Source organism: Lissotriton vulgaris, chromosome 9 (genome assembly GCF_964263255.1).
Source record: "Lissotriton vulgaris chromosome 9, aLisVul1.2, whole genome shotgun sequence".
Lineage (NCBI taxonomy): Eukaryota > Metazoa > Chordata > Amphibia > Caudata > Salamandridae > Lissotriton > Lissotriton vulgaris.
In genome coordinates this window covers 1,038,376,470-1,038,392,311 of record NC_141697.1, presented here as the reverse complement: position 1 = coordinate 1,038,392,311, position 15,842 = coordinate 1,038,376,470, and the positions used below count along the sequence as shown (strand labels likewise).

General features: G+C 40.1%; 1 protein-coding gene across 1 annotated transcript in view; it reads left to right on the top strand.

The window, feature by feature from the left end:
• The window catches only part of SLC6A1 (solute carrier family 6 member 1), a 327,835-nt gene that overhangs the window by 216,932 nt on the left and 95,061 nt on the right, over positions 1–15,842 (top strand). The gene's annotated exons all lie outside the window — the stretch shown is intronic.

Here is a 15,842-nt window from a genome sequence, read left to right as displayed (position 1 = left end):
CTTTGGCCACACACAAGGGAGCACCCAGTATACGTCAGAGAATTATTCCTACAGGCTTACAGAGCCACATAAATTATGCAAAAAATATGTACAGAACCCTGGGAAATTCTCAAGTTTTAAGTGGAGAGCTGCTGCTTTACTTTACTTTATCTACATGCTTCTATTTGGAATACTAATAGACTGTTTAAGAATTCTTCTTCAATGGTTATATTCACTGTGTTGTACAGTGATATGCTAAAAACAATTATTTCTATTTTTAAAGAGCCAAAAGAAAAGTTGATATGCATATATGTATAGAAAAAATATAATGTGCACAGAGCCAGGCTCTTAATGCAGCACCTCCTGCGACGCTTACAGGTAGTTCAGAATGCCACAGCCAGATTTGTTCTGGATGTTCCCAGACGCTCCTCGGCCACGTCGGGCAGGAAAGCGTTGCACTGGCTACCGGTAGAACACCGAGTACGGTATAAGGTTCTATGCATGACCTATAGAGCCATTGCAAAAAACAGTGACACGGGAGTTGGTTCCATCATTTCCCACTACATTCCTGGAAGGAACTTGCGTTCCTCCGGGAAATTGCTCCTGACAGTTCCCCGCATTCGAAGAGCCAAGTGGGGTGGCAGGGCCTTCTCCGCCCTGGCCCCCAAATGGTGGAATGATCTTCCTTTGGATCTCAGGTCTCTACCTTCCCTTCAGAAATTCCGAAGTGCCCTTAAAACTCGCCTCTTCCTGCAAGCCTATGTGTAAGGATGTTTATTTCAATTTTCTGATGTTATTGATAGGCGCCTTGATACCTGCGGGTTATTGTTTTGCGCGTTATACATTTTTATCAAATCAAATCAAACCTCGAGAGTTATCATGTGTAACTCTAGGGATTATCAGCTCATTATTTAGTGAAGGCCACATGTTTGACAAATAACTCATATAACTTTACTTAATTTTTAACTTTAAATATAACATGTTGAAAATTCAGTCCCAAAAGTTACTTTCAGTGCTCACATACACATGCTGTCTTACTATTCGAAGAATTGAAAATGTAACTTTAAATATGTTAGCAATTTATCAGTCAAGGGCCTGGAGTATGGTGGCAAAGTGCCCAGAGCATTTGAATCTGCGAATCTTCTTAATTACTCTGGGCACTGGGCAAAAGGTCAATTTTACACGCTCCATATTACTTTGAAATGTTATTGTAGCTTGCTTGGAAGTCAACTGAATCATCTAGGATTAGGGGGTCATTGTTGTCAGATGGTTTGCAGAAACTCACTCCTAGATCAAACTGAAACAGAAGGTGTAGACTAGAGAACACACATCAGAAAAATTACAGTAATCCCGGGCAGACCATATTCTTCTGGGCTCTGTAGGAGGCCCCCTACATTTCCTTTCAGCTGCTTTTCTTAGGTCAAGGCTAAACCTTTCAAGAGATGCTGAGAATGATAAGACAAAACAAGATCAGCACACTCAATTGAACCTTTAGGCCCAGACAAACGTAAATACGAAAGATTAGATATTTAATACCTAACTATTGCTAATGCATCAATAATCATACCAGTAGAGCAAAATGTAATACGTTTTTTGGAAAGCAGTGTGCAATGTTTCAGCTGCTTTTGACTACTTTATGACAAGTAAAAGGAGGTTGTGGTGCATTAGAAATGGACAGTAAAATAGTTTGAGACAAAGTTGATCATGGATTCTATCTGTGATGATCATGAGGAATGAGTGTCTCGTTTTACAGTAATCCTCCTCATACGCACATGATGTTTTAATAGCAAACAATGTAGAGGGAGAGAGATCAGGAGGTGTGAATTTAGAAGGAGATGTTCAACTGCTGCAATTATGAATAGCAGTGTTCCTCAAACATTCTAATGCCAACCACTCTTGAGCAAATAGTATTGGGTGTAGCCACAATCAAGGTGACCTGCATGAGGAGATTACATTTTTGAAAGCTTAGAAGGTTTATAATAGGAGAAAGCTTATTAAGCTGTATTGCCCAATGGTATTGAACAGGGGCATGAGGGGTACAGAAGTGGGTCTGTTCTCTTGCCTCCTCACTTCTCTACTTAATCATGCAGCTTCTGGCACTGTTCTTATTCTCTGGTCTCTTTCAGCACTTCCTCCCTCCAGAACAATTTGCTCCAAATTGCTTTGAGCAGGAGTGTTTCACCCTACAAACAAGCAAGGTGCCTCCCATTTACCTGAATAGGTTCACCCGCCTTAAAACACTTCTCACCCAGGAAAATGTTTTATCCCCACTGAATTCAATGGGCTCATCCTTTAAATCCTCTCAATCTCACCATCGACAATGACTCAAAAGGTTGAAAGGTGTGATTAGGATCCTGCAGGACTTACTCAGTCCAGGCTCCTGCAGTGTCCTGTCCCTCATGCACCTCCAGTGCTCTGTTTTTGCTCCATCAGCCTATTCACCTGTAGAACACATTACCCTCAAGATTTTGAAGCTCTGCATTTGCTGCTCATTGCGTCACTTTTTAAAGCCTCCATGCCCTTTCCTTCCATATTTATCACCCCATCTCCACTGCCTCCTGCAGAAACCCCTGCTTTAGCCTTCTAAATTGCATATTCACATGATCTTCCAGCAGGCCTTCTTTTTCAAAGTCTCTCCTTCCTATGGGGTCCATTCTTCTCCTTCCGTGAGGGCCACTGCAGTTTTACCTAGTTCGAGGCCACAACTCAAAACTTGCCACAGATGTCTTCTCACTACAACAAAGGCATCCTGTAAAAAGAGATTTGTTGGAAAAGATGATCTTTACGTGGTATTCCCCCAGGTTTTTGTCTTCACTACCCTATTTTTGCTGAACCCATTTTTGTAGGCATTATGACTCTGCGCACTTTTCCCCTGCTAACCGGTGGAGTAGTGATTGTGATCTCCTTTGCCAAATAAGGTAAAATTGGTACACACCTAATTAGCACGGTTAGTTTACCTATAAGATCCCAGTAAATAGTGCTACACGTATGAAGGCTGTAAATTAAATGCTACAAATACCCAGTGGGCCACCTACTAAAGTAGCAATGCAAAACATGTCTCAGACTTGCCCCTGGAGCCTGTCGTGTAGTTTTATACTTCCATTTCAACCTGCCAAAATAAACCTTTTGCCAGGCTTATACCTACATTTTAAATAGATATAGGGCACCCTAAGGCAGGCTTTAACAGCTCACAGGGAAGGGTGCATGGTATTTAAAAATTAGGACATGTGTATTTAACCCTCCATTTTTCACATCAGCAAGGCTAGCTCTTCCATTGACTAACAAGGGGTTACCTTACATTTAGTAAATTATAACTTCAGTTTGAGAGATACTTCTTCTACTCATTTGAATTGTAATTTTAGATCCCTTTTAATGGTAAAATCAAATTATAGGTTACTATTCTGAAAATGACCCTTTTAGAAAGTTGGCATATGTATGTCCAAACCAAATGTTCTTGTCTGCCAGTGTCCAGAGTCACATGACTGTTAATGGTTCTCTTGTGGTGTTATGTGGTTTTCTTCCAGACAGGGGACAAAAGGACCTTGGATGAGGGGAATGGAGTTCCTCTCCCAAGCAAGATAGCCTGGGGGGTTGTGCTCAGCACTTCCTGCACTTCAAAGATTTACCTGAGTGCTGTGCCCACCCCCTTCCTGACTTCTGACGCTTCTTGCCCTTTCTCTGGCAAATGCAGGTCACTTCTGGGCCTGCGTATGCTTTTTCATCCTAGACAGAGTGGAACCAAACCCAGGGGAAAGGGAAGAACTGAGCAGAACCAGGTAAGGGCTAGACAACGGGGGTGACATGCACACACAGGCTGGTACTGGGTATAAACGTGACACTCTCTAATCCTCTTATCAAAGCACTCCTACACCTGTGGAGGCTCAAAAGAAGGACTGCCCTCCTGTCTGAAGCCTGAAAGAAGACTGAACCTGCTTGTGACTTGTGTCAGTTGACTAATTCGCTATTTGAGCTACTTGAGCTACAGGGACATAACACACATCCAGAGGCTTTCCCTGCAACAGCCTAGCTGCCAGCACCTACTGGGCCTGCCTGGACCTGTCTGGACTCTGCTGTTGGCCGTTGATGGAGTGAGTTCGAACACTGAGCTGCCCCTACAGGTCCTGTACCCTTGGCTGGTGTTAGAGTGAGATCCTCTAACCCAAATCTACAAGTACTGCACGGCTGGTGGTAATCCAGAGTTTTTGGGCTCTTTGTGTCAGAAAAGAAGCCTCCCGTCTCCTCAACAAAATTTAATGAAGTTCACCAAGGCCAACACCAGACCTGCATCTAACTGTAGATTCGACCAGCCCAGCTACATACTCTGGAATTTATCGGCATGGCGTTCTTCACATTAACAAAGACTGCCATGCATTTTCTGCCAAAGAGAACCTCTGACCTGCGACCGTTCTTCATGCCAACAACAATCTCCTTGCGGTCCTCTGCCAATGTGTAACTCGGACTGAGGCTCCTTGAATGGAACTGGGCAAAGTTAGAAGGTAAACTTTCCCCTGGAAGAAACCTGGTCCCTGTGTTTGCCCTTCCTCCATCGGAGTTAGCATGAACTTTTGAGACTGGCGTGGTCCAGCGGGACAGGGTAACTGAGATTGGCACTTTATGTTTCTTGCAGCTTCTTTTATGCAAAACATTTAAAATGTATAACTCTGACACTACTTATTGCATTGTTGTCATTTTAATGTCATTTTATTTATTAAAATGTACTCAATTTTCTTAAATTGGTTTGAGATTTTTTTTGTGTTGGGTTTTGATTTTATTACTGGTTGATTACTGCATACATACTTTACACATTGCCTCTAAGTTAAGCCTGACAGCTTTTGTACCAAGTTACCAGAGGGTTAAGTTCAGGCTTTGAGTGACTTTCGTGGTACACCCTGACAAAGACTGTGATTATTACTTGAGTGGGACTCTCACTCCTCTGAACTAATTACCCGCTTTCAAGGTCGAAGACAACTCTAACCCACACAATTACTCTGCTAAACCTATCAACGTTATTGGGTTGGTGAAGCTTAGTTTGGTAATTTTTTTGAAAAGCATTTGTGCTTGTTTACCCATTCACACTTTCTTTCTGATTAGGAGAGTGATTATTGAGTTACTTTGATGTAGAAGTGCACTCTTCTCCAGACAATGTAATGGTGCCACAGGTGAGATGGGGAAATTTCCACAGTTTGAAGACCTCTGATCTAAGGCACCTGACCAGTGTCTTTAGTGAAATTTGGATTTAGCCCAACTGCCATGAGATTGAACAAGGTATGTAGCAAAAGGTGTGAGATTTTAGACGAGTAGATAGGATAAGGTATATATCAGTGCATAGGCAGTCCTAGTCTATGCTTATAGAGATAAAACAACAATGTTATCTTTCAATGGGTGAGACTTTAAATTGAATTTCAACTCCATGTCCCATTCTTTTTACAAGAAAGAGATGGATGTTCGGAAAACTTCCCAAATTCAATGATCTTTTAAAGGACACTACGTGATGATTGACCACATAAGGCCGCTGATCATGAACTCTCTGTTGATAAAAGTGTAAAAAGCCTTAGAAGGATCATACAAGCACATAATAAAGAAGAATTCGATCCAATTGAAATATTGCCACATGCAATCCTGAAGGCTATAACATGGAATATTGCTGGTATGAAAAACAAGATAAATGGTACAGCTTGGCTTGAATCGATTAAAAACGGTCAAATTATTTGTTTTCAAGAAACCTGGCTTACAGAACCTTTTCACACTGATGACTTACTATTGTTACCACCTCAGCGGTCCCCTCTCAGAATGAAAGGGCCAAATGAGGACTTGCTGTATTGGTTTCTGTTACATCTACTTTACTTTTAGAGAAAGCCTTTACTAATTCACAATTCTTTCAACAATTGTGGTTCCGAACTCTTGAAAGTCAGTGTATTTTATTGATTGACTTTTACAATAATGTATTTGATAATTTCAGAAATAAGGTCATAATAGCCCTAGAGAAGGAGATAAATACATTCATAAAACAGGTTTAAAGTGATTGTTTTTTTTGTTATCTGGGCAGGGGTTTTTAACAGCAAGAGATGTGATATATTGAAAGATGAACATTGTGATCATAGGAATTTATATGACAAACCCTATTCTCATTTCCAACATAATTTGTATAGAGATACTATCAATAATGTAATGTATAAATACAACCTAGAATTGTTGGAACAATCTATTGCAGAGAGTAAGCAACTGATACCAACATAAATAGGCCATGGACAGCCCTCGATCAGTGATCATATATTAATCGCTGGGTCTGGACGAGGGCTACTTGTGAAACTGGAGGTACTAGAAAGTCCCTTTAAGTGACCATCATCCATTATTGTTAACACTTAAATTTGGTACTACACCACGGGTAGGGAGTTGCCTAGCCGTTAATTTCACAACGTAAGGAGAGAATGGCATAAACATTAAATGGTTCGTTGTTAATCCACCTGCCTTTGACTTGGAGATTTGTAAGAAGGGAGATACCTCCGTCTTGCATATTACCCAGGCCTTCTGTAACATTACATCCGCAATTCAAAGAAGCCTCAAAATTAAAAACAAAAAGATGGGCCCTAAAAGAGTCAGCTGGTTCAATCTGGAATGTACAAAAGTCAATCAGTCCCTATAAACTGCTTTAAAGGCAAGACCAAGAGATAGCGAACTGATTAAAACCCAAAGAAAGTTATATAAACAGACCCTTAACAGAAGGAAAAAGGAATTACAAGAACAGGCATGGGGAAAACTAGTTCAAGTGGCTGACATCCAGGATATTGCTCTATTTCGGAAAACAATTAATCATCCCTATTTTAAAGATCACTGTGCAGCCAAAATTAAGACCCTGGTCCAGCCTTCAGACTGGCTAAAGTATTTTGGGCAGGTTTATAATCCTAATAATGAAAATCTCTTACTATCAGACAATAGAGTTTTTACAAATATAGATCCCATCCAACTTGATTTGCAGCACCTGATGTGTAAACATGAAGGCACCTTGGCCGATGTTTTTTTCTGTCGATATTTTACAAAAATATGTAATGCCACAGCAGTTGGCATATTGCCCACAACCTGGGCTGAAAGCGTTATTGTATCGATTTCCAAAAAGGGCGATAGAGGCGATGCTAAATGCTATCGACCCATATCCCTTCTTGATTCAACGTCAAAATTGATGGGTAGAATTCTCCTGTAGAGACTGGAAACCTGGGCAACCAATAATTCAATTCTTACAGCCTCACAGTATGGATTTAGAAGGGAGATAGGGACTATAGAGCAGTGTGTTAACCTCCATTTAATAATCAGTAAATATACACTTGCAAAAATGGGCCATTTGCACTTGTGTTTTGTTGATCTTACAAGTGCTCTTGACCTAGTAAATCATACAAAATTATGGCATACAATGGTCGCGATGGGTGTCCCAAGTTGATAACTTGTCACAAATTTATAAGCTTTTAAGGGTTCGTTATGGGCCTGGAGAAGAGTACGCTACACATTTCAGAGTAACACACAGGATGAGGCAGGGCTGTGTCCTTGCCCCACTCCTGTTCTCTCCATACATAAATGAGTGGATGAACGCTTACAAAAATTAAACGCTCCAAGGGTTGGTAACCGCACCACCCCTAATTTACTTTATGCGGAAGACACGGTTCTTCTCTCTAGAACTGCTAATGGGCTTCAGTGTGAAATAGAAAATGTTGCAGAATACATACATGAAAAGGATTCTAAATAAAACATTTACAATGATTTGTGGAAAAGGGAAGCCAAAGTCTAGGATACATCATGTTAAAATGGTGCCCATAGCAGAACCACAATCATTTTTGTATTTAGACCTCCTATTATATATAGAAAATATGTTCTGTACCAAATTAAACTCCCTCATATATCAACCACAAAGAGCTGGCTGCCCCTTACATTATCTATCATATTGGTACAGCAGCTCTTACTGTTTGGTATGGCATTTGGCATAAGGAGGTAGTCAAATTCATGCAGGAAATCATTATGGATTCTCTTTACCTTGAGTATAACAACAAAAATCCCTGGTTAATGTATATTAATAACCTTTTAAAGAGTGCACTGAGATCATTGATTTTAATAATCCTGTGCAAATTCTTGATTATTGTAAAAAAAGATAGAAAAAATGGACTCATAGAGTCAAGAGAACGGCTAAGAGAAACTGAGGCACAATCGAAAAAGCTATGTAGGTCTTACTGTGATATGCCCAATGCACTAGAGATGCAGTGTTATTTACTCCAGGCCACCAATATAAAACATAGATTTTATCTGACAAGGTGCAGAATGGGAACAATTCACTTTTTTTTTTGATAATCAAGTTTATTGATTTTGTAAAGAGACAACACTAAAATCCTGAGTACAAACAGCACAGCATATTCAGCGGCACAATTCCATGTGACATTAGGCAAGTAAAACATTGTACGTTGGTATACATTGTCATATCTCTGCACTCTAAATGACATACAGGATTGGAACTAAGACGGAAAAGGGAGTTAATTAACACACCATTCCCAACCATTTACCCCAAATTTTCCGGTGTTTGGCCGGGCAGCCCCTGCCTTGCACAGTGGCAGTTCTTGTGTGGCCCAATTCACTTTTTAGTAGCTTTTCCAACCATGGGCAAATGGAATCGAAACCTTCCAAAATGGCCCTGTTATGAAAAATCAGACCAAACAACTCTCCACTTTGATATATTTTGTAATTTGCACATGGATATTAGGAAGAGCATTTTACTCCCTCTATTTTTAAAGGAGAAACTTAAAAAATGTGAAAGTTTGCTACATGGTAGTGGCTTATATTCAAAGGGCGATCAAAAGAAGAATGCTTAATTCACACCTTGAGGCCCTACTCTATGAAGAGAGAGTAGGACACATTTTGATTAACAGAATTTTGGAATGTTATGCTTTTTTTATACCTTATAAATAATTGCACTTAAGCACTTTATGTATAAACCATTATCCACATTTTTCTATCTTCATATAGACAAATTACTATACCATGTCAACTGGGTCTATCAAACCATGGATTGATTTTAATTTATTTATGCAATTCTTGGTACTGATACTGATGAATTGTGAACAGAAATAAAAAAAATTAGAATGCTTTTATGGTTGTATTTCTTTTAGCCGAATAGTGCTGATTTGATAAGATTTTACCCTACGTATAAATGCTAATCCAATCTAATATTATTTTGTTGATGAATTAATTGTTTTTTTGTTTTGTGACTATTAGTGAATGTACCATGAGGGGTAGGTCATAACATTTAAGAGGTCAATGAGCTTTTTATTGGGTAGCCTAGTGACATTTGCTGATGGTATAGTAGTGAGACTTAATTCCTTACCGGCTGTGGACACTTAGCCATTAGTATAGGAGATGACACCTAGTCATTTAGTGAATAGTGGGTGTTAACATGGTCTTTAAAATATCATAATCTTGATCAATTTGTTCGGTATTTATGGACAAATGTAGCTCAGGGGAATGTTTGTAGGGAATGATGGAAGAGTTGTATTGCCAATCGATTGTTGTATTTACTGTAGTGCAACATTTGTTCAACTTTTCTGAATTTCATGAGCTTGCTAGCAAGTTAATCAGTTCTTTGAAAAACATAATTTCTTTATGTACTTTACTCAAAACAAATAAATAAAAGAAAAAATCAATTGTAAAAAATAAATAAGCATGACCTATGTTCTCAACAGATCGGCCTGGCGCTATTTGTTCATGGGTTACAATTTTTGTTATGCAGTGTTTTTGTGCCTGCCCTTCATGTGCTGAAGGTTAAAAACATACACCAGTTCATTCACTGGTACAAAGATAGACTCTAGTTCTCTCGCTGTTTACAGAGGCGGGGTTCCGGTAGCTGAGTGTGTGCATTTTAACATAAATACCTGCATTCCTTTGTACTTCTTGTGCTCAATTGGTTTGGTAATCTGAGATCCCATTCCCAGGCTTCCAACAGCAGGTTTAAATAAAATGTTTTGAAACTGAGCCTCGGCTGGGACAGCCAGTCGCAGACAAACATATAACAGCATTTAGCCCAGCAGTTATGAGCAGTTAATAGAGTAGATGGAGAACCATACCTTGGTTCTGATGACCTGTGCTGTAGATGAAGGTGGTACAAAAGGGGGTGGTGATGGACGGAGCATCTGAACCAATCAAACACTCACACCCAGTCAACAGATCTGGGTTTAATCCATCACCGTTCTTTAGCCCACTCTGCCACCCCAGTACAGACATGGCCATATGCAAATCAGTCTGACCCTGTGCCTCATGGGAACAGTCCTGCCCGAACTGCCATGCCATGCCGTCCCTGGACCGGAAAAAAGCTTCTGAGGACAGGTTTCTGGCATTTCAGCCGTCTTCAGCCTGGCTTGCCTGAATCCAGTGGCAAAGTGAGCAAGGGACTCACGTCTGAGCATACCCTGCCAAGTTATGGCGAACAAAGCGGTACAAAAGGGGGTGGTGATGGACAGAGCATCTGAACCAATCAAACACTCACACCCAGTCAACAGATCTGGGTTTAATCCATCACCGTTATTTAGCCCACTCTGCCACCCCAGTACAGACATGGTCATATGTAAGCATGGGCGGAAAATCCGTTCCTCTCGCGGATTTTGCGGATTTTCGGTAAATTCGCAATCCGCGAGATTCGCGAATTTCCCGCAAAATCCGCGAGCGGAACGGATTGGGTCAAAAGCTCAAGCTGACTTTTGTAACTCTTTAAGAATGGCGCCGGCAAGCTGCCAGAGCCATTCTAAAATAGTTACAAAAGTCAGCTTCAACAGGAAGCTCTAATAGATAAAGTAAAGCAGGTGCTCGAGTTGAAGCTCAAATTCAGTTACACAATCATTAATCACCCCCAAACTTGGGGTGATTAATGATTGTGTAACTTAATTTGACCTTCAACTCGAGCACCTGCTTTACTTTATCTATTAGAGCTTCCTGTTGAAGCTCTTTGTGGCTATTTTAGAATGGCGCTGGCAGCTTGCTGGCGCCATTTTAAGTGGGGCTAAGTGGGGCTGAGGGCAGAAGGGCACAAAAGTGGGACAGAGGGCAGAAGGGGGTAAAAAAGGAGTGGGGCAGAGGGCAGAAGGGCACAGAAACGAGTGGTACAGAGGGCAGAAGGGCAGTGATTAACCAGGCAAAAAATAAACAGCGAACACGCAAAGCGCCCCGCGAACACGGAAAGTGCCCCGCGAACACTCAAAAATAAAAAAATCCGCAAATTCGCATGAATTCGCTAATTTTGCGGATTGCGAATTCGCAAATCCGCAAATTCGCGGATCGCGAAATCGCAAAATTCGCCCATGCATAGTCATATGCAAATCAGTCTGACCCTGTGCCTCATTGGAACAGTCCAGCTCGAACTGTACGTTGAAACTGAGCTCCGGCTGAGACAGCCAGTCGCAGACAAACATATAGCAGCATTTAGCCCAGCAGTTATGAGCAGTTAATAGAGTAGATGGAGAACCATACCTTGGTTCTGATGACCTGTGCTGTAGATGAAGGTGAGCATCCTCTGCTGGAATTTAGCTACCAGTAGTTCAGCAGGTGCAGTGGCACCGGTTTCCAGTGGTGTAAAAGACCCATAGCACTCCATTTACAGCAGATTTGTATTTCCACATCAAGGGATATGGGTACAATATCCTTGGTTGCATTAGGGCCCATGACACGTTTACTAGACCTCTGATCCTCAGTTTAGATTCTTTAGATTAATATGGTGGTATCAGGGGATAGACGAGCTGCCTATTGCTGAATTAATTGGGGTGGTGATGAGCCACTTTATTCTAACGTAAGGTTATGTAAATAGCAAGGCGAGAGAAAGGCTCTAGCCAGAAGACAGCAAAGTGACTTGATTTTCCAAATCTGCCCAAATGCCAGAAATGGGCAGGGTTAACTCCACTTCACTAGCATTTCTGTGCCTTAATCATCAGTAAATGCTTGCTTAAATATTGACAGTCTACAGCTCCTCTGGGAGAAACGTTGAAAATGTGGAATGACTATGTATGAGTGTATTCATGGGCAATATATTGTAATGATTAGTTTTGTAAGAAAGTAGAAGAACAAATGGATAAATAAATGCACAATAAAACAAACACAAATGTATAGTTTCACATTGTATATATCTGCTCACATTATGACATAAAACAATTGTATGCCTGGTAATATGGGAAGTATTTGGAGCCACTTCCTATTTTGCAAAAATATGCGTCTGGAATGGTTCTACTTTATTGTTAACCCATTAATTCATAACCGCATCTTCCTTAATGACACATCTGGTATAGCGTATGTTCAACAAATCGTTCTCCCATGCATGCCCTATCAGGCAAATCTTCTCCGTCGATCTCTGGCCAATAATAATATGACCAATTCACACATAAGCTTGTAAGTCAGATTGTAAGAAATGTCATTACATTACACACATAACGATTGTATCCTAAATATTGCTTACAAAATTATTGACACATTGAGTGTAGATTTTCTGTTATAAAATCCAATGTGATGATGTTTTTGTAAACGATATTTGGGACAATATATTTATATCAGGCAATATTGTGAAAGCGGTAGTCTGATACCTCACATGTTATGGGGTTTTATAGAGCGCGCTAATACCGAAAGACGTCTTGGCGCTGGTATCGAGCAAACCAGAAAAGCATCGGCCGCCAGAGTACATTTCCTGGCAATTCCAACGCTCTGTTAGAAAAGCCAGGTTTTCAGCTCCTTTCTGCATCTAAGAAGGTTGGACTGAAATCTCTGACGATCAGGTAGTTCATTCCAAAATTTAGAGGCATAAACTGAAAATGTTCTTCCTCCCCAGCTTTCTTTTCTCATTTTCTCCCCTTGGATTATATTGGCCGTACTCGACCATAGAGTTTACTTTGGTTGGTAGCATCTAAACATGTCAGAGACAGCCTGTCCCTTTTTGGTAGAGACCCTTATGCACGCAAGATAGTGCTTTACATTGAATATGTGCCCTAACTGGGAGGCAGTACAATTCTCTGATATATATAGATACTGAACACAATTTGGGAAGACTTAGTAGCACTCCAGTTGCAATATTGTGAAGAGTCTGCAATTTTTTTAGAACTCTGGATTGCACTCCGACCAATAAGGCATTGCAGTAGTCAATCTTTGGTATAGCCACTGCATTACAGCGATGTGATTGGCTTTAGGGAGCCTGGGTGATTCCTGCTTCCAAAGAAGCCAGGAAGAGGATGAGGAGGACGGAGAAGAGGTGTCGGCTGGCCGCATCCAGATAAGTGTTTATAAAAAAAAATATTTTTAATTTTCTCCCTCCCCTGCTCCCCCTCCTCCCGCCCATGCCCACGCGGTAGCAGCCGCTACTGCCGCTGTTTTGTGTTTATCTTGCGCTACATCTACCACCTTGTTAAAGGTACAATTACATTTAAAATGTTCTTAAAGCTTGGCATTTCTAAATGCAGGAGGCCACCTCTTTGTTACTCACTTTGAGTATTTTAAATTTGATTAACTAAATTCAGCAAAGACAAAGTCAGGTTTATCACCACCATGTCTATAGACCATAAACCAGCAGGCAAGTAGCATGTGATGTCTACGAAATCACAAATATCTAAATATGCAGATTGGGTTCCTACTGATGAGTCTCACTGCTTTTATGAGCCAGCAAATGATTCATTGAGTAAAGCAAATGCTGCTTTGTAGATGTGCGAACTGCAAGTTAAATATTTGAATTCTCTCAATGACAACTCAGCTATTGATGCTTCTGAGGGTGATGTATTACTGCAAAAAAAGTCAATATTTTGCATCATCCTTCATTATTTAACTAAGAGTCTTGGCTTCATATTCCAGATTGCTCAAAAATATAATTTTCTTTCAGGTGTCAGTGATTGAATGACATTTCAATCTGAAAAATAAATTGTTACCTCAGGATATTTTATTTATGCAACTTATACCGCGCAAACTAAAACCCGAAGGTGTCAAGGCGCCTTGCATCATTAAAAACTCAAATATATGTATTTTAAAAGCATGATATGTAATCAAATCAATTGTGGCTGGTGACCAACGTAATCTAATAAGTAGGTTCATTTCTCGTTCTTATAGCTAATAAAGTCCAAAAACTGAGTAGTACATGTTTTGCAGCTGTTGTCACTGATTCCAGTTGATTCTCTAAGATGTGTATATGTAGTTGGTCCCCTGCTTGGTATATTAGGGAGTCCATAGTAAGCTTCCCCTCCGGCAGATTCAGCAGCTTCTGTCACGTCAGTCTACTTACTAGATTACGATGGAGAACCGAACAGTTTACTATATCGGACATTTGGGCTTTGTAGAACTTTGGGACATTTTTGGGGAAGATATTGACATGACAAGTCTTTCAAAGAATCACAATTGCATCAGGATAAGCAATATCTATCTGCCTTGAAAAAGTCTAAAGAGCCAAAACATGTGTTGGCTGATTTTGGCTGGAAGTTTTCCACAGAATAAATCAAGATTGAAACTTTGAGAAAGGTATTGGACTTGACTAAAATTTCTTTTGCGAAGAAATCTCTGCATGTCCGTCTACTAGGACATATGATTTGCACCATATCTGTGCCTGTGTTCACTAATGAACAGGTAGGAAAGGGTTCAAGTGTGCATGTAGGGCTAATCAGAGCAAGGCTCTCATCCAAACCGCCATGTGCACTTCACTCCAAGGCCCAGCTGAGCTGAACCAGGTGAGTTCAATTAAGCCCCATCCCCACCCATTTCTGCCCTCACTCCTGCAGAAAGGCAAACTCAGCTGTACTGTTACTGAAATAAAAGCAGTGCACTGCAGCCAGTAAAATAATATTAAAACTGATCAAAACATTTAACATGGGTTTCGGTGGCAACAATACAAGCAGGAGGGCCAAGTCCCCTGGCCCCAATAAAGAAACCGCCCCTGAATAAAATGCAGTTTTTGATGAAAGAAAACTTTGAAGCTCTAACCAGGAGTATTGTTAGCTAAAACATATTTCCATATTTGCTGAAAATATGGTGAAAAGAAAAATACTGGTATTCAGAGAGAGGAAGAAAGATTTTAAATGCTTCTTGGGGAAGTTATTGATTGAATAGATGTCAACGTATTGATATCTTGGCATGCATTTTATACCTAAATTAAGTTGGAAAGTACATTGTAAAGCACTTAAAGCAATTCCCTGCTAACTTTAATAGTGTTAGGCAAATTCAGGAAGGAGTTTGGGGATCCTGATTTAAAACCAGTCCTGACTGCATATAAGCAATGGTTCAGTCAAAATAGTTATATGCCACAGAAATCCTGTACCTAAATAGGATATGTAGTTGGGACATAATCAAAGGTCAGAGTTTTAAAAGTATTTTGAATCTGCCCAATTCAGCTAACTTCCAAGCGATACGGTTAGAAATGGCTTTGACGTATTGGGCTTGTTTTGCTGAGAAGGCTACGAAGAAAGTTTGGGTTAGGTTATTAGACTATTAATTGTAAAAGAACAGTACTCCTCTGCCTTCCCAAGATGTGAAGTTCCACTCAAACTCTCTAAAAATAAAATGTGAGTAAATTACTGTAAACCATGATTGCATTCAATCTGCATTGTTGTTTATTTGTACTATTGAAGGTTTTAAATTGTTTATCCATATCCAGCAAAAGGAAGCTCTCAAATTTGTATCTGCAATGCACTTTTTTGACATGGTATGTGCAATAGGGGGCTTCTTATCTACAATCAATAAACGACTGATGGAGTTAAAATACTGGGTTGCTTCTGAAAAGAAAGGGACATATTATGTAATTACTGTGAACCGTGATTTATTCCATCTGCAATTGTGTTGATTTGTACTGTTAAAGTTTTTAAATTATGTATCCATATTTTAAGAGATTT